General features: G+C 35.3%; 1 protein-coding gene and 1 long non-coding RNA gene across 2 annotated transcripts in view; one reads left to right on the plus strand and one right to left on the minus strand.

The window, feature by feature from the left end:
• LOC144316684 (uncharacterized) overlaps positions 1–19,030 on the minus strand; it is a 507,527-nt gene that overhangs the window by 280,600 nt on the left and 207,897 nt on the right. The window lies entirely within an intron of this gene.
• The window catches only part of LOC144317094 (uncharacterized), a 38,375-nt gene that overhangs the window by 5,079 nt on the left and 14,266 nt on the right, over positions 1–19,030 (plus strand). Inside the window, exons 3-4 of the long non-coding RNA XR_013382978.1 lie at positions 14,321–14,478; positions 16,924–16,956. This is a non-coding gene — a long non-coding RNA (uncharacterized LOC144317094). The remainder of the gene's footprint in view (positions 1–14,320; positions 14,479–16,923; positions 16,957–19,030) is intronic.

The raw sequence follows: 19,030 nt of genomic DNA on the forward strand, positions 1-19,030 counted from the left end.
ACTGGGGGTTACTCTGTATGCTAGTAAATTGAACACCAATAAAAAATAAATTAAAAAAAACTGAAATAACATATGTAGCAACACCATAGCCATAATACCAACTTCAACTACAAATGTATCCCCTACTTTTGACAACTATAGATTTAACTTTTCAGATACTAACAGCTTTTAAATAATCGTATCCGATATCACTGCTTATATGCTGCAAAACATATACTTATATCAAATCTTTCTCTGAATCTTTCCTTAAGAATACAATCTGGTACCAGACCGAAAGAAAGAAGAAACTTAAGCTAGTTCAAGTTTCACTCAAAATCTATATGACTTCATATTTGTCACTTTTCTAGAACAATAGAATTTCTATCTGTTCAAAGGAAAACTGTCTCCAATCTCTGGTTCCTGACTTATAAAGAAATGGGAAATGTTTTAATATATGTGAAACACTTGGAGTTCACAGGCAAAATGTTAAGTATGTAAACACTGAATATTACATACTAGGTATTATTCATAATTCATGTTGTCATGACCCACAAAAAGATTTCCTGAGATTTGAGAAATAGTATTTTGCTGATTCTATTCCACCTAATTGATTTAGTAGGACATATACTCCAATGAAGGAGATTTCCTCAACACCAAGGACAAATTTTTAATAACAAAGAACCAATTCTTAGAAGTATTTTCATCCTAACATCAAGGTCAGACAAAGAAGGGGTACATTGACAAATTAACAACCATGAGAATGCCATTTGGTGGTCATATAATTTTTGTGTAATTTGAATCATTTCTATATTACAAAACTAGATATGTATATTCAACATTATAAAGCATTCTATGTTTTTAAAAAACATCCATAAATTCAAACATTATAAAAATTTATCTTAGTAGATAAAAAAAAAAAAATCTTCTGCTTTCCCACCCTGAAAAGTAAGAGTATTAAGTAAAAAGAACACTTGCCTACAAATCAGGAAATCTGGAGCATTGGTACTAATTTGCTATCCTTCATTTATTTGAAAAGCATTTCTCAGTGCTTGCTTTGAGCCAGGGGTTATGTAAGGGAGCAGGATTAGACAGGAAAATAAAATCTAGGTTTATCAAGGAGGTCATTGTTTAGTTAAGAAGGAGGAAAATCAAATAGTTATAAAATGTATGTCTGGCTTTAATATGGAAGTCTAAAAAGTGATCTTAGGCCAAAAGGGAGGAAGCAATATTTCTGTTATAGGAAGGGGTAATGGGTTCACAAAATGTAAGTGGCTTTAAGAAATAATAATTAACAATAATTACAAATAATGTCTATTGAACAATGTCTTTGTGTTAAGAACTGGAAAAAAAGTTTTAAATACATTACCTTATTAAGATTTTTAGAGAGTAGCTCAAGATGGTGGCATAGGAAGATACTAATCTCACCTCCTCTCGCAGACACAACAAATTTACAGCATATAGAATAAATTCTTCTGAAAAAGACTTGAAAACTGGATGAACAGAACCTCAAACAAAAAGAAATTAATGGCATCAAAACAGGTAAAAGCATCAGAGACACACTCACTAAAATAAAGCAAACAAACAAACAAACAAAAAACATCCTAGGTGTAGCCATCCACAATCAGAAGGGAAATAAAAAAAATATGAGGGCAGCCCAGGTGGCTCAGTGGTTTAGTGCTGCCTTCAGCCCAGGGTGGGATCCTAGAGACCCAGGATTGAGTCCCACATTGGGCTCCCTGCATGGAGCTTGTTTCTCCCTCTGCCTGTGTCTCTGCCTCTCTCTCTCTCTCTCATTAATAAATAAATAAATCTTTAAAAAATATATGAAAATTTTCCTTGAGAAGCAAGGGTCTGTGCTCCTAATCAGGCACTCCAATCTCTAAACCATGCAAAGACAGATGAGTCCTCAAGACAACTGGCTTTGACAACCAATGGGGAGTACATCCAGGAAAACCATAAAACTGAAGGGAATGGAGAACCAGCTCTTAAAGGGCTTATGCACAGATTCACTCACCCTGGGATTCAGAGCAAAAATATGCTTGAAAAGCACCTAGACCATGTGTGAAGGAGACCCACTTATTAAACTTCAAGCAAATGATGGAGGGAGAGGAACTTACTAGGACTCTGTTCAGGGGCAGAAACATTGGTAGGTGCCATTGTTTGAAAATATCATTCTAATTTGCTAATACTATCACTGGTGGGTGTCATTTGTGAATTCCTTCCAACCTGATAGCACTTGAGGATACGCCCTGCTGAGGGACCCACCCACCACCACACCATAGCCACAGCCCTACCACAGAGCAGGTAGGCATGCCACTCACACAGGGGTGGCCTCTTGAGTGCCTCTCTCTGGTAGCCAGAGGTCATAACACTACTGAGCCCATGAGATATCTCCTACACAAGGCTACTCCTTCAAGACTAAGAAAAGTAGCTGACTTGCCTAATCCATAGAAATAAATACAGAGGGGATCCCTGGGTGGCTCAGCAGTTTAGCACCTGCCTTTGACCCAGGGCATGATCCTGGAGTCCAGGGATCAAGTCGGGTATTGGGCTCTCTGCATAGAGCCTGCTTCTCCCTCTGCCTATGTCTCTGCCTCTCTCTCATTCTCTCTCTCTCTCTCTCTCTCTCTCTGTCTCTCATGAATAAATAAATAAAATATTTGAAAAAAAATAAATACATAAAGTCACAAAATGAGGAGACACAGGAATATGTTGCAAACAAAAGAACAAAACAAAGCCATAGAAAAACACTCTAATGAAACAGAGATAGCAACTGACTTCATAAAGAAGGTAATGAAGATGTTCACTGATCTTGTAGGAGAAAGGGAAGAACACAGTGAAAACTCCAATAAAAAGACAGAATATATAAGAAAGAATCAAACAGAACTTATGGAGCTAAAGAATACAATAACTTAAATGAAAAATATACTACATGTTTTCAAAAGTAGACTGGATAAAGCAAAATGGATCAGAGAGCTAGGAGACAAAACAATGATATACACCCAGACAGAGTAGCAAAAACAAACAAACAAACAAAACAAAACAAAAAAAAAAAAAAAACTTTAAAAGTAAACTTACCTACAAAGACATTTGCAACAATATCAGGCAAAATAGTATTTGCATTACAGGGGTCCCAGAAGTAAAAGAGAGAGGAAAGGGGCCAGAAAACTTGTTTGAAGAACTAATGGCAGAATACTTCACCAATCCCGCAAAAGAAACAGAATTCCAGATCCTGGAAGCCCAGACAGTTCTAAATAAGAGGAACCCAAAGAGGTCTACACTAAGACGTATAATTAAAAGAGTAACAGCTAGGGACACCTGAGTGGCTCAGTCAGTTAAGCATCTGCCTTTGGCTCATGTTGTGGTCTTGGGGTCCTGGGATCCCCATGTCAGGCTCCCTGTTCAGGAGAGGAGTCTGTTTCTCCCTCTCCCTCTGCCCCTGCTCATGTGCTCTCTCTCTCCCTCCGTTGCTCTCTATCAAATAAATAATTAAATCCTAAAAAAAAAAAAAAAAAAAAAGCCAGTAACAGTTAAAAATGAAAAGAGAATCTGAACAGCAAGAAAAGAAAAATAACTTGTTACACTAAAGGAAAACTGAATAATATTATTAGCAGATCTTTCAGCAGAAACGTTCAGACCAGAAGAGAGTAGCATGACACAAAATGCTAAAAGGAAAAAAACTTCCAACCAAGGATCTCTACCCAGCAAGAATTAAAGGGAGATTAAGTTTTTTCAGATAAGCAAAAACTAAAGCAGTCCGTCACCACCAAACCAGCCTTACAAGAAATGTTAAAGGGACTTCTTTAAGCTGAAAACAAATGGCAATAATTAATAACAAGAGAACTTACAAAAGTAAAAATTTCATAAGAAAAGGTAAAGAGACAGTAAAGACAGTGAATCAGTCACTTATAAAGTAGGAATAAAGACTAAAAGACAAAAAGTAAGTCAATTAATTAAAACTACAATAATTAGTTTAGGGAAACATCAAATAAACAAGACATAAAATGTGACATCAGAACTATAAATTGTGGGATGACATCAAAGGTAAAGTTTGGGATGTGTTCTAATTTAAGTTTTTATCAACAGTGAAAATACATAGAGTGGCTGAATGGATAAGAAAACAAGATTTTTGTGCTGCCTACAAGAGACTCACTTCAAAGTGGACAAACATATTGAAAATGAAGTAAGCCAGTCGGAGAAGGACAAACATTATATGTTCTCATTCATTTGGGGAATATAAATAATAGTGAAAGGGAATATAAGGGAAGGGGGAAGAAATGTGTGGGAAATATCAGAAAGGGAGACAGAACGTAAAGACTGCTAACTCTGGGAAACGAACTAGGGGTGGTGGAAGGGGAGGAGGGCGGGGGGTGGGAGTGAATGGGTGACGAGCACTGGGGGTTATTCTGTATGTTAGTAAATTGAACACCAATAAAAAATAAATTAAAAAAAAGTGATTAATAGCAATTTCATTAACCCATAAAAAAAAAAAAAAAAGAAAATGAAGGAATGGAGAAAGATATTCCATGCAAATGGAAACAGAAAGCTGGTGTAGCCATTGTCCTATCTGACAAAATAAACTTTAAAACAAATACTGTAATAAAGACAAGGAAGGATATTACATAATTATAAAGGAGTAAATCTAGCAAGAATATATAACATTTACAGATATAGAAGCACCAAAATATATAAAGCAAATACTAATGGACCCAAAGGGAGAAACTGACAGCAATACAATAAAGAGGACTTCAATATTCTACTTACATCACTAAATAGATCATCAAAACAGAAAGTCAGCAAAATACCTTGGCTTTAAACAGTGCATTATACTGAAAAACTTAATAGATATATATATATAGAACATCCCATGCAAAAAAGTAAAATGCAAATTCTTCTCAAGTGCACATGGAACACTGTGCTGGATAGATTATATGTTAAGCCACGAAAGAAGTCTCAATATATTGACAAAGACTGAAATCATCAAGCATCTTTTCTGACTACAGTGTTATGAAATTAGAAATCAATTATGAGAAGAAAACCTGAAAAACCACAGAAATGTGAAGATTAAACAACATGTTACTGAAAAATCAACAGGTCACCAAAGAAATCAAAGGAGAAATCAAAAACACTGAGAAGAATGAAAACAGAAATACAATATCTATGGGATGCAGCAAAGGTGGTTCTAAGAAACAAATTTATAGCAATAAAGGCCTACATCAAGAAAAATCTCAAATTTAATATCTGGCTGTATATCTAAAGGAAACAGGAAAAGAAGAATGAATGAAGCCCAAAGTTAGCAGAAGAAAAGAAATAATAAAGATCAGAACGGACATAAATGGAATAGAAACAAAGAAGGCAACAGAAAAGATTAATAAAATAATAACTCGTTCTTTGAAAAGATAAACAAAATAGACAAACCTTTAACTAGACACACACATATATACACACACAGATGGGGGGACTCAAATAAATAAAATCAAAAATGAAAGAGAAGTTACAACTGATATCACAGATATACAGGATCATAAGAAATTAAAACAAACAATTATGCACTAACAAATTGGACAACCTCGGAGAAACATATAAATCCATAGAAATAATCTTCTAAGACTGAATCTTCAAGAAATAGAAAATGTAAAGGGACCAATTTCCATGACAAACATTGAAACAGTAATCAAAAACCTCCAAAAAAAAAAACCTCCCAAAAAACAAAAGTCCAAGAGCAGACAATTTCACTGGTGAATTCTAACAAACATTCAAATATTTAATATCCATCCTTCTCAAACTTTTCCAAAACCAAACAAAAGCAAAAAGAGGAAGGAATGCTTCCAAACTCATTTTATGAAGCCAGCATTACCCTGAAAATAAAACCAGACAATGGCACCACAAAAAAAGAAAATTACAGGCCAATATCCTTGATGAACACAGATACAAAAATCCTCAACAATGTATTGTCAAACTATATTCAAAAATACATTAAAAGCATCATAAACAATGACCAAGTGGGATTTAACCTAGGGATGCAAGCACGGTTCAACATCTGTAAATGAATCAACATGATATACCACATTAACAAAATGAAGAACACCAATCATATGATCATTTCAATAAATGCAGAAAAAGCATTTGATAAAATTTAACATTTATTTATAATAAAATCTCAATGAAGTTGGTATAGAGGAAATATACTTCAAAATTATAAAGGCCTAAAAAATTATATAAAGGCCTTATATGACAAGCCCACAGTTTGCAGATGATATGATATAATATATACAGAAAATCCTTAAATATCTACAAAAAAATCACAAGTGTTAGAACTAATAAACAAAGTAAAGTAGCAGAAGGCAAAACCAATATACAGAATTCTGTGGTGTTTTTATACACTAATAATGAATCATCAGAAAAAGAAATTAAGTGGGGCACCTGGTGGCTCATTCAGTTAAGCATCCAATTCTCAATCTCAGCTCAGGTCTTGATCTCAGGATTGTGAGTTCAAGCCCCATACTTAAAAGGGGCTTTAAAAAAAAAAAAGAAAGAAATTAACAAAGTAATCTCACTTACAATTGCATCAAAACAGAATAAAACACCTAAAAAGAATATCAGCTGTACAGTGAAAACTGTAAGACACTGATGAAAAAAACTGAAGACACCAATAAATGAAAAGATATATAGTGTTCATAGATTAGAAGAATTAAAATTGTTAAAATGTCCTGCTACCCAAAGCAAACTACAGATTCAAGGCAATCCCTCTGAAAATTCCAATGGTATTTTTCACAGAGCTAGAACCAGTAATTCTAAAATTTGTATGGAACCACAAAAGATCCGAAACAACCAGAAAAAAATCTCCTTGAGAAAGAAGAAAAAAGCTGGGGATATCATTTTCCTTGATCTGAAACTATACTACAAAGCTATAGCAACAAAAAGTTTGATTTGCGCATAAAAGCAGACGTGCAAATCAATGCAACAGAAATGACAGCCCAGAAGTTAACACACGCTATATGGTCACAATTTATTTATGACAAAGAAGGCAAGAGCATGCAATGGAGAAAATAAATGGGTGAGAAAACTGGATAGTCCCATGAAAAAGAATGAAACTGGACCACTATCTTACACAAAAAGATAAACTCAAATACACAAAAAATTAACTCAAAATAGCTTAAAAATTTGAATGTAATACTGGAAACCACAAAATTTCCTGAAGAAAACATAGGTGGTAAGCTCCCTGGCATCATTCTTAGTGATGATGTAGTTGTGGATCTGATACCAAAGGCAAGGGAAGCAAAAGCAAAAATGAACTAGTGGGACTACATCAAACTAAAAAGCTTCTTTACAGTAAAGAAAACCATCATCAAAAAGAAGGGGCAATCCAACATATAATAGAAGATTTTATATCACATCATATCCAATAAAGGGTTAATATCCAAAATATATAAAGAACTCACACAACTCAACAATAAAAAAAAATTTTAAATAGGCAAAAATCTGAACAGATTTTTTTTCCAAAGAAGACATACAGATGGCCAACAGGCATATGAAAAGACATAAAACATCACTAATTATTAGGGAAATACAAATCAAAACCACAGTGAGATATCACTCGTAGGAATGGAAATTGGTTCAGGCACTATGGAAAACAGTATGGAAATTCCTCAAAAAACTGAGATTAGATCTGCCATATGATCCAGAAATTCCACTTCTCTGTATTTATCCAAAGAATACAAAATCACTAGTTTGAAAAGATATATGCATCCTTATGTTTATTGCAGCATTATTTACATTAGCCAAGATATGGAAAAACTTAAGTGTCAATGGATAAATAGATAAAAAGCATGTGGTATAAATATTCAATATATTATTCATAAAGAATGAAATTTTGCCTTTTGTAACAACAAAGATGGACTTTGAGGGTATTATGCTATGCAAAATAAGTCAGATTAAGAAAGACAAATACTGTATGATTTCACTCGTATGTAGAATCTAAAACAAACACTACAAAAACAAACTCATATATACAGAGAACAGATTGATGTTTACCAGAGGAAGGGGGTTAGGCGTTGGTAAAATGGGTGAAGGGAATCCACTGTATGGTGATGGATGATAACTAGACCTTTGTTGGTGATCACTTTGTAGTGTACACAGATGTCAAATTATAATGTTTTACACCTGAATCTTATATAAACATTTTACATCATTTTAGAAAAAGTATTTATAACATTAAAGGATAGTTACTATTACATTCCCCATCTGACAGATGAGGAAACTGAGATTTAGAAACTCAAGACTTAAAAATGTAAATCAAGCATTATAAAATATAAATGAATGTATGTATGCACTTGTGAATGATGGTCACATTCTCTGTATCCTTCAGTTTCATTATCCAAAAAATAAGATTAATACTACAAACTCCAGCAAATCATTCATTTAACAAATATTAATTGAACATCTACTCTGCCAAATGCTATGCTAGGAATTTCAGATATGATAGTGAGCAAGACCTATACTGTATTTGGGAGCCACTATACATGGTGATTTAAACTTAAACTTAATCTTTAATTAATTAAAATTAAGTAAAACTAAAAATTCAAGTCCTCAGTCGCATTAACCACATTATAGGGACTCAAAAACCACATGTGTTTCATAGCTACCATGCTGAAGAATGCAAAATAGAACATTTCAATCAGCTGTTGATATCAATCTTCCTGGAGGTTGCATTTTAGTGTGGGAGACAGACAACAATTATTCAAATAATTTGATTAGAGTACTGATACATGCCATTAAAAAAAGCTAAAAGTGCATACCAGGATATCTAACCAAGAGATATAACCTAGTTTAGGGATTTGAAAAGACCTCCCAGGAAAGGTGACATTTCACCTGAGATCAAAGGATGAGAAGGAGCCAGGGAACAGTGTGGGAAAGAAACTTCTGAACAAATGAAGGCATGTGTATAAGCCCTAATAATGAGGGATTTGAGAGGAAATCAGTGGCTGGAGCATAGGAATGGAATGGGGACTAAAGGTGAGTGCCTAGTGAGCTGAAGGGGTGAGCACAGGCTGCAGCAGGTAGAACCATCCTAAAATCAATGAGAAGTGATTTAAGGATTTAAGAGAAGACCAGCATGTCTGACTGGTGTTTTTAGAAATATCACTCTGGTTGTGTATTCAAGCAAGAAGTCAGCAAGAGTCTTGGCTTAGCCTGGCTCTATATTAATAGACCAAAAATCAATTCATCTGAAACCAATTTTCTGGAGCAATTCACCTGAATATCCATTTGCCAAGCAGCCAGCTCACCAAATTTGCCAGGTCTATCAATTAACTTCTGAGGGAATTTAAACCTATGAAAGATGTGGAGTCAGCAACATCTACCTGGACCTGGACCTGGACCTGGACCTCCACCACAGTGATTGAAAAGATAGTATCATCGACCGGCTACCACAAGAGCACCCTCTTAGACTCAGGAGCAACTTCTTTGCCATTTAACCTGGCATAAGCTACCACCTTAGGAGCACAAACCTTGGTCACAAGCAGTTAAATATCTGTCATGGCGCCCTGGCCACTTAGGTGCCAGGATAAACCTTACAGTTTTAGAACTGGTTATTTTGGCCACTCCAAGGGCAAATTGTTCTGCTGCATGGTTTAAGGACTTTGGTGGATTAGTGTTTCTAACTGAAATCCTCTGAGACTGTCAGAAATAGATGGAAAGGATAGAGACAGCCTGTACATGAGAATGGAAAGCCAGCCAGTACTGGGGGGAGTTTGCTTGGCTTTCTGGCAAAAATTGCCCACCTCTACCGAAGATAGACAAGAGAAATGATGGTGGAGTTAATAAAACATTCTACCTCATAAAGGGTTGTAGGGTGATTAATTTATTACAAGTTTCTACAACATGAAATAGTTTTCTTCTAGGGGAAAAAAGGCAGTATTAATATACAAGTCAGTAAATTAGCAGTTTAAGTTCACAGCACAGAGCTGAACGCAGATTGATGATTTTTCAAATAGCCTATGGTAATGATTATGACTGTGAGTAATGAGGGGAAAAATAGTATTTTTTGGATAAATTTTGTAAACTTTTTCAGCCTAGAAATGCAAGCATTAACTATCAAGATAACTTATATCTAGATAAAAATAAGAGAACATTTCAACAGATATTCTGTTCAACTTTTAATACAAAAATAGATTTTCTGTGAAATTAATTTGCACAATATTTACAACAATCAACCAGAGTTAAAACTAAAACCAAATTAAAGCCCTGAGCCATTGCCTTTGTTTTCCAAGGAGGAGGAAAGAAAAGTTCTCACAGATTTTAAATACCTTTAAAAATTAATATTGGCAGTCTTTAATCTATTTACTTGACACTTTCAAGATTGCAATTAAAGAAGCTCAATAAATGCATAATAGACACAGGAAAGGACTAAAAGTGACATTCAGCCCATGAGATCTCTTTCAGATAGCAACAAAAAGAAAAAAAAAATGAAGGTCTAATTTTGCTTTCACTGATAGCCATTTTCTGAGCCCTTGAGAACCAGAACATTAGCATTTATAATTGTTTGGAGTATATCTTGCAGTTCAGCATTTCAAATTCACTCTTTCCTATAACTGAGGAAAAATGGTTAATAAGTTAAATTAAAGGGGTCCACTGTTTGCTTTTCCCTGGCATGCCACCATGGCCTTGCCCATTTCTGCTTCTTTGGTTCCCTGGAACACCCTACACAACATGAGACATATGGCAGGTACTTACTGAAAAATGTGTGGTCCTGACTATTGTAACCTATAAGGTAGGGCTCTCAGCACCTATTATGGTGTTTCTTAATAATGAGACCCGACACCTGCTCCCCCTATATTGAGGCAACTAAAATTTTGCCCATAGGTTTCAATGACTCTAAAACCTAGAAAGGCCAAATCAATTATGTATCAGATAATAATCTTCACCTGTGGCTCTGATTACATTTATATAAAACACTCCCTATCTTTCTATCATAGTTTCTCCTAAGAATCTCTTAGCTTCACTACCATTTTAGTTTAAGCTACCATTTTAGAACCAAGATCAAGTAGTGATTTTCAAACATGAAAAGCAGCAAAATAATATTTTAAAGAACATATTACACTTTATTATGTAATCCAACACCAACATTGTGGAGGACAACTTCAGGAATTAAATTGAATGGTGACTTTGATGTATTGGTATCCACAGTCCTATACAGGATGATAACCAAACATTTACAGAATCCGCCCAATTAATTTAACAAAATCATTTAGGATTCAGAAAGAAATTAATTCCCTAGGAACTATAAGCTAAAGTGATGCAGGCTATCACAAGAATCTAAAAAGGAATTGTAACGAATATTTAATGGAATATAGAATCAAAGAGGCAAGTATTTATCCCTCTGTTGTCAAATATAAACTTGGATCTTTGCTCAGAATTACTGTAACAGGATTAGCAAAGAGAACTGCAGAAGTAGTAAATTCATTGTATGCCTTATAACCAATCTAAATTCAGTGTGCCACCACCTGTAAACATGAGCAATAGATTTCTTTTTTTAAATGACCTGGAAAGTATCTAACAGGCTATCCTTGGGGAACTAACACTTTTTGAACTAATTAATCATCAGATGCCACTGCTGCTCCACTCCACTGAATATGAAAAAGCAGTTATTGGACAACAAAAAAATTATCTAAGAAAAGAAAGTGTTGATACACCACTTTTGGAAGGCAGACTATTCTGCAAACAACATTTCCAAGTCACATTCAAAATCTTCATTTTAAACTGCAGAAAAGGATCATAAATATTTCTCTACATTTTAACAGTGAGACTAATTTAAACATTTTTATTTCCTTAATACTTTAAAAGAAGCATGGGTCAAGCTACATAATGAATACTAAGAATATTAAAGGAAAAGGTATTTTATAGTGGCTAGAGCCCTAGACTAGATGGAATTTCAAAGGAGACTGACTTCTACGTTGGGCCTTACAATGAACCACCTTCACGACTCTGGACAATTTACTTCAGCTCTGTTTTTTAGTCTTCCAAGGTATGAAATGAGAAGGTTAGACTAAATGATCTTTAAGATCCCCTCCAACCCTAACCTTCTAGGAAATGTCAACATTTTCAGAAGTACTTTTTCTTTCACATCTGTACAGTTTTGTCAATATTTAGGCTACTATATAAGAATTATGGTTTGTATCTAGCATTTACAATCAATATATGAATTTTCATTATTATTTAGCTAAGTATCTCTGAATCCTGACACTGTCTATTCTCTCATTTTAATAACAAACAAAGCAATCGTTATGAGAACAAGCAAGACTTAAGAAGGTGTGCTACTAACCAGAGACAAATATCAAACTAAAGATACTTTGAATATATTATAAGCATCCTCTTCTCTGGACATTTTTCTTATTCACTATATTCTTATGGTCTTCTAGTTATCTTCAGAATACTAAGATAGGTTTAACAAATGGTGGATGCACAAGAATTGTGCCATTTGTTATAAGAACCTGTGAAATAATAACTCAAATAATTGTTCAGCTGTTCACTATAGGAAGCTAACAAGAGTACAGTACAGTGAATGCACTAGGTGCAAAAATCTGAAGACACCTGCCAACAGAGCAATTGGAAATAAAATCCATTTGCATAATAGTCATTCTCTGCCAACAAGGACATGAATAAGGAGAAAACTAGATGCAAGTCTACCCTAAACAGTAAAGGAAACATTAAACAGTAAAATGCATTCAAATGACATATATTTTCTTGGTAACAATAAAAATAACTAATGTTCTTCAAGAATTTACCATAAATTTATAAGAACTGTGATAAATACTTTAAATTCTGTATTATAAAGGTTAGAAAGTTCTCATTCCCCATATTCCCTTGTATCTAAAATTCTAGATGCAATTGAGATATTAGCAATTAGATGGCATGACACAAATTCAGCACTTATTTAAGTTGAACAGAGACTTGATGCACAAGACAACCATTTTTTCTGGGTCAGATCTAGTAACTGTGGTGTGGCTCTGAAGTCTACAAGAGTTTTGATTCCCCAGCCTTCTAATTTTAGTAGAGTTTTCAATTTTCTTGGCAGAACTATTCTGAAACATTATTCTGGAAGTCTCCCTAGAGGCCCAACCAAACTCCCAATCCTCCCAGAATTCCAACATTTTCTAAGCACATAATTCCTTTCACTTGATTTCTTTTTGCTTTAAATAGCTAAAGTGGTTTCTACTGTCAGCAACTGTGCCTTGACTAATATAGGCTGTTATCATTAAAAAATGGTAGATGAAATACTCAAAAATGAATATCTGAGTCTGCTTAAAAGAAGCAAGAACCACAGGATGCCTGGGTGGCTCAGTGGTTGAGCATCTGCCTTGGTCTCAGGATGTGATCCCTGGTCCAGGATAGCGTCCCACATTGGGCTCCCCATGGGGAGCCTGCTTCTCCCTCTGCCTGTGACTCTGCCTCTCTGTGTGAATAAATGGATAAAATCTTAAAAAAAAAAAAAAAAAGAGGTGAGAATGTGGCTACCAAAAAGTGTTGAATATTGGTAGACCATGGTTTCTAGTAGTAAAACAGATACTTCACTTGCCATCTATGGTGACCTGGAATGAAGTGCCTATGGAAAGTACAACTGTAATAAAATAGTAGCAATTTCCAAAACAGTATGATGAGCATAATAATGCAAGGATGGTCATGTAGATTAGTTTCTGTAACTGCATTGGAGATGTACAGGAAGAAAACTAGAGTCTATCATAAAGTCTTTGTTTAAGCCATAAGCAGAAAAAAGAAAGTTACTTTGCCTTAAAAGATTGAATCTCTTATCTCTACTGTCACAGAGCTGATGAGCTAAATCAAAAGAATCTGATCCTTTAGTTGCTGAATTACAATAAAGTCTTACATTTCTTTTGTGAAAACTAGAAACTTGCTTAGAAAAGAATAGAACCTTGAAAATTTGGTGACAATTGATAAAGATGATAATTGTGATCTTTCTAATATCTTTGAGTACACAACACTCCCAAATCCTACCAAATCTATTGAGTCAACAGCGACCTCCTACCCTGACTGGTGGGGCTGATTCTACCTTGCATGAAGAACTGGAAATGACCCAACTTGAGGCTGCTAACTTTTAATTGAATGCCAATTTTTTTACATGTCACACCATATTTTCTTCCAGATCTGAGTCAAATGTCAGCATGTCATCAGTTAGTTGTCTGAAACCTAAAATCATTGGTGACTTAAAATAATCTGGTGGAGGCGCTGGAAAAGTCTTAGTTATACATCAAAGGGGAAATTCAAGACTTAGAAAAATGTTGAAGTGAATTTATCACATGCAACCACCTCCTATTTTTTCCAGCCCAGAGCACCCTATCTTCACAAAGACATTAACAACTGAATTGCCTAACAAGCACCAATCTCCTCAGAAAGCACTGTCATAACTGTCCTCTAAAGGCATGGAGGAAGGAGCCATCTCATGTTGCCACTGAAATGAGTTTCTTGACTTCAGCAGGCATGGTAAGATGCAAGGGTAGCAGAGACTTAATTACAAAAGGTAAAGAGAATACTGTTACCATGATAGGTATTAGGGCTAGAGGGACCATCAGAAGGAAATTGACAATGACTTATTAACAATAGGGTCCTTATAACTAAATAAATGAACAGCCTTATTTGGGCTATATAATGAAAACCTCCATGTCTGGTAAATAGACTTGACTAGTCATCCTAAGAGAAAAATTACAGCCTCTCACATAGAAGGCAAGGTACTGATATAGAAGAACCTATGATGATATCACCTCTCAGTCTTCCCCAAAGTAACTGCAGCCATTTACTTCAGTGACTATACACTGAGCAAGGAGAAATACTCAGATCTTTTAAAGATCTGCAATATGGACTCTCAGATAAAATTAATTATTGGGGACCCACTGTGATCTACTAATCAGAGAAAAGGCTTATGGTAGTTATGTAATATATTAAGTTTTGGCCCAAGCCTACCTCTCATTCAAGTCAGTGTGTCTGAAAATTTATTCTGTAGTTATTTCCCTACTTCCTGAGTGTTACAGTAGAAATAGACATTCTTGACAGCTGGCAAAATTCCAACAATTATTCCCTAATTCATGGAATGGGAACTGTTGTGAGTCATCATAGGTGTGGTAACCACCTTGCAAAATTCTCCCCAATGACTTCTGTTAACTGGTATTCATGGCTTTGTGTAGCACCCTCCTACACCATATTAGCGTTAGTCTTTTGACTAGTAGAATGTTACTTTCAAGGCGAGGTTATAAAAGACATTATGGGGGCACCTGGGTGGCTCAGTGGTTGAGTGTCTGCCTTTGGCTCAGGGCCTGATCCCAGGGTCCTGGGATGGAGCCCTGCATCAAGCTCTTTGCATGGAGCCTGCTTCTCCCTCTGCCTCTCTCTGTGTCTCCTATGAATAAATAAATAAAATATTTGTTTAAAAGTTAAAAAAATAAAAGACATTATGGCTCTAACCTTCTTTTCTCTCTTGTATCACTTGTTCTGAAGGAGTTACCTACCATGTTATGCAGAAACCCAAACAGCCTATGGAGAGGCTCATATGACAAAGAACTGAGCCATTTGAGTAAACCATCACGGAAGGGGAACTGCTGATTTCCTGACAGTAGGACAGGCCTTGAACCAGAGCTATCTAGTTGAATTCCTGACCTAAGAAAAATGTTCTCAATTTTAACTACACATCAAATTTACCACCTTTAAAACTATACATGACCCTGGCTCAGATTCCAGAGTCTGGTAAAAAGATCTGGGGTAAGACTTGGCTATCTGCAATAAAACAAAACAAAACAAAAAGGTGTTTTGGTTTTACAATTAGGATATTGAATCACTGTTCCATACTGATTTATATTTCAGCTGGTCCCAATTATTATAGTTTTTGTAGCATTATTTTTGTCAGTTATTTTAAATACAAGTGAGAATAAGGCAAGAAATCAGTCATAAAGAAATAGATCACTAAATCACTTTAATTTATAAAAGGAAGTCCCTAGAGCCGTGAGAGCCATGTCTAGGATAACACAGGGAATTTCACTGTATTTTCTCTTTATTCTTCCTCCCATCCTCAAGCCATCTTTACTTGGGTGAAATCAGGGCAAAATTAAAGCTTAGGTATGACTTTAAAGGACAGAGATAACACATGGCTGGCTAGTAGAGAGATGAAAACAGAGAATGACGGTTCTTTGCTGTGACTAACAACTTTGTGCATAGGTTTAGGACTCAGGTGTCTCTCAGTACCTGACAATCCTCTCTGCTCTGCCAGGCTGTTATCGTGCAAAGTTTCCCAACCACAAAAAAGAGTCAGCTACCACAAATTGCTTCATCCTTGGAACAGCTACTCAATCTCATATTCCTATAATATATGACAGGCTCAATAAGGTAACATCTGGGAAACCTACATTTGGGTTCTGATCTATAAACATCCTATTGCAGGTATAGACAGCAGTAACTCCTAGTTTAATCTAAAAGGAAATCATTCAATTCCATCACCAACTATTATAAAATTTAATGGGATTAGGCAAACTCTAATCAGAGTTTTAGGCAAGAGATATGGAAAAGAAATTATGATTAAAGCAAGGATTGCTTTAAGCAAGAGGCCTAAGAATTTAGCTCTATGTGTTTTTTCAACCCCTTTCCCAACACAGTACTGCCTTTCTGAGATGCTAAGGGCCCTAAACCACCACACACCCACTACAAAGCTGGGATCCTATTTTGGCAGACCTTCCCTGCCTTGCCATAGTTCAAATTCTTAATAAATCCATTTGTTTTAAGGGATTACAGGTTGCTGATCAATGAAGCCATCTTGCAGGAAGGTAACACAGTAAGTCGTTTTCAATTATGAACTTCAACAGAAATGCTTAGGGAATGTTATACAGGAAAGTTTACTTATGAAGCTAATGAATGGAAATTGATGCCATCTTCTATCTTCTTAAGCCCATACCACTGGACTACCAAGGTACATAGCTGGTAAGTAATCACTCTCATTTTTATAGCCTCTTAGCTTAGTTTAAATCTGCATTTTAGTTTTCAATTTTTCAAATCAAGAATTTTTCTAATCTGGAAAAGCACATCCTCAGGTAAACGTGTCTTAGCCAACTTGGATTCATAAGAAAATACCACAGTCTGGGTGTTTCTTAAGCAACATAAACTTATTTTCCTACATTTCTGGAGGCTGGAAGTCTGAGATCAGGGTCCCAGCATGGTCAGATCCAAATGAGAGTTCTCTTCTTGGCTTGTCAATAGCTGCTTTCTTGTTGTATGTTCATTCACATACAACAAGAGTTCCTTTGAGTGTGTATAGAGAGAGGGAGAGCAAGGTCTCTGGAGTCTCTTCTTTTAAGAATACTAACTCTATCATGAGGACCTCATTTGATCTCATTAAGTCAATAACCTCCCAAAAACCCCAACTCCAAACACTATCATAGTGGGGGGCTCATGGCTTCAATACATGAATTCTTAAGAGACAGAATCTAATCCATAGCAGCAAAGTAAAAACTTTCCAGTAATTTATGCTATCATGATTACACGCACAGTCCAGTATGGGAAATAACAATGTTCATTGTGTTCCCACTTGATAATCTTTTCCTCATATTTTTAAATTGAGCATCAAGTAAGCTTCCAGGATTAGCTCTGCCTCTCCTCTACTCGTATATATTCAATAAACACTTGAATTGATTTTAGGTGCTCATATTTAGTATAAGTTTTCCAAGGATAAAAAACTATTTTTCAAATCTTTTAGTAAATCTCCACAGCATTGGGTTTGTAGTTTTTATGTAGTAGATGATTAATGAATGAGAAATTATTCAAAGAAAATTACTAATTTTTCTACTGTGTCATTTTCAAACCTTTTTTTCAATAAATATATATATTTATTAAGGTATCAAGCACTGTGTTAGTACTGAGGAGAAAAAAAATTAATAAAATCTGTGATAGATATCTTCAGAAAAAGAACTATTAAATAAAATGGAGACAAAGTTGTGATAGACATTGGTAAGGAAAAGTAGACTGACACATTGCATTGGGGGCCTGATTTAGAACAAAATTCAGAGCAGAAATTAGTAGTAGAAATCTGAATGATGAGCAGATGATAACCAGGCCAAAGGACAAATTCCAAGCAAAGGGAATAGGACAGGAAAAGATGCTAAAGCAGTAAGGAGCTCAGCCAGCCCCTATGGGTAAATGAAAAAAGAACATGTGGCCAAAATGAGAGGGAAAATGGATTATGATGAGGCTGGAGAGTTATATAGGGACCACTTATCAATTCAGTTAGAGGAGTTTAGATTTATTCTAAATGTATTGTGCAGACATTGAAGAGCTACATCAGGGAGTGCTGTAGTTTTAGATCACTCAGGGTTGCTATATGCAGAATATGTTGATGGGAGAGAGGAAATAGACAATCAAGTTTGGGCGCTTCCAAACAAGACAGTTCAGAGGAGAAAAGATACTTGCTTAGACTACAATGATGACAGGGGATATTTGAAAACGTAGGCAGATTCAGGGTATATTTTGGAAATATATTCTGGAGGAATCAAAAGGGAGATGTAGAGCTTGACACACATTTGCTTTCATACAATACCTACAAACAGTATGTGTTTTCCATAACTGCTAAGACTCACAAAGATATTTGTACGTCTAATTGCCCCTTTACCCTTTGTCTAATTTGTTCATTTCAAGTAAAAGCTAGATTTGCTTAACTTTGTGCAACAACCAGCACAGCATGATACCCATATTACAGTCTCTTAAATTCACTTAATAAAGTTCTATCTAACAAGATTCTGGGGTTCTCTGAGTCAATATTATAAATATTGAAGGAGGGTGTCACAAGGGACAGACTTTTATTTCAGTTCATTCTCTTTAAATGGTATTTTTTCCCCAAAAGTTAATATCATTTTGAGGAACTAGAACTGGAACCTCGTAAAATTAACCTCAAAGACAAGCTTCTGGCAACCACCAATATTCCTAACATCAGTGAAACATATCTCTAAATTTGTAATGAGAGTATAGCTGTATATTAATGTTGCAAATAAGATTTCTATATGAA

This window comes from Canis aureus, chromosome 7 (assembly GCF_053574225.1).
Source record: "Canis aureus isolate CA01 chromosome 7, VMU_Caureus_v.1.0, whole genome shotgun sequence".
In the NCBI taxonomy this organism is placed as follows: domain Eukaryota; kingdom Metazoa; phylum Chordata; class Mammalia; order Carnivora; family Canidae; genus Canis; species Canis aureus.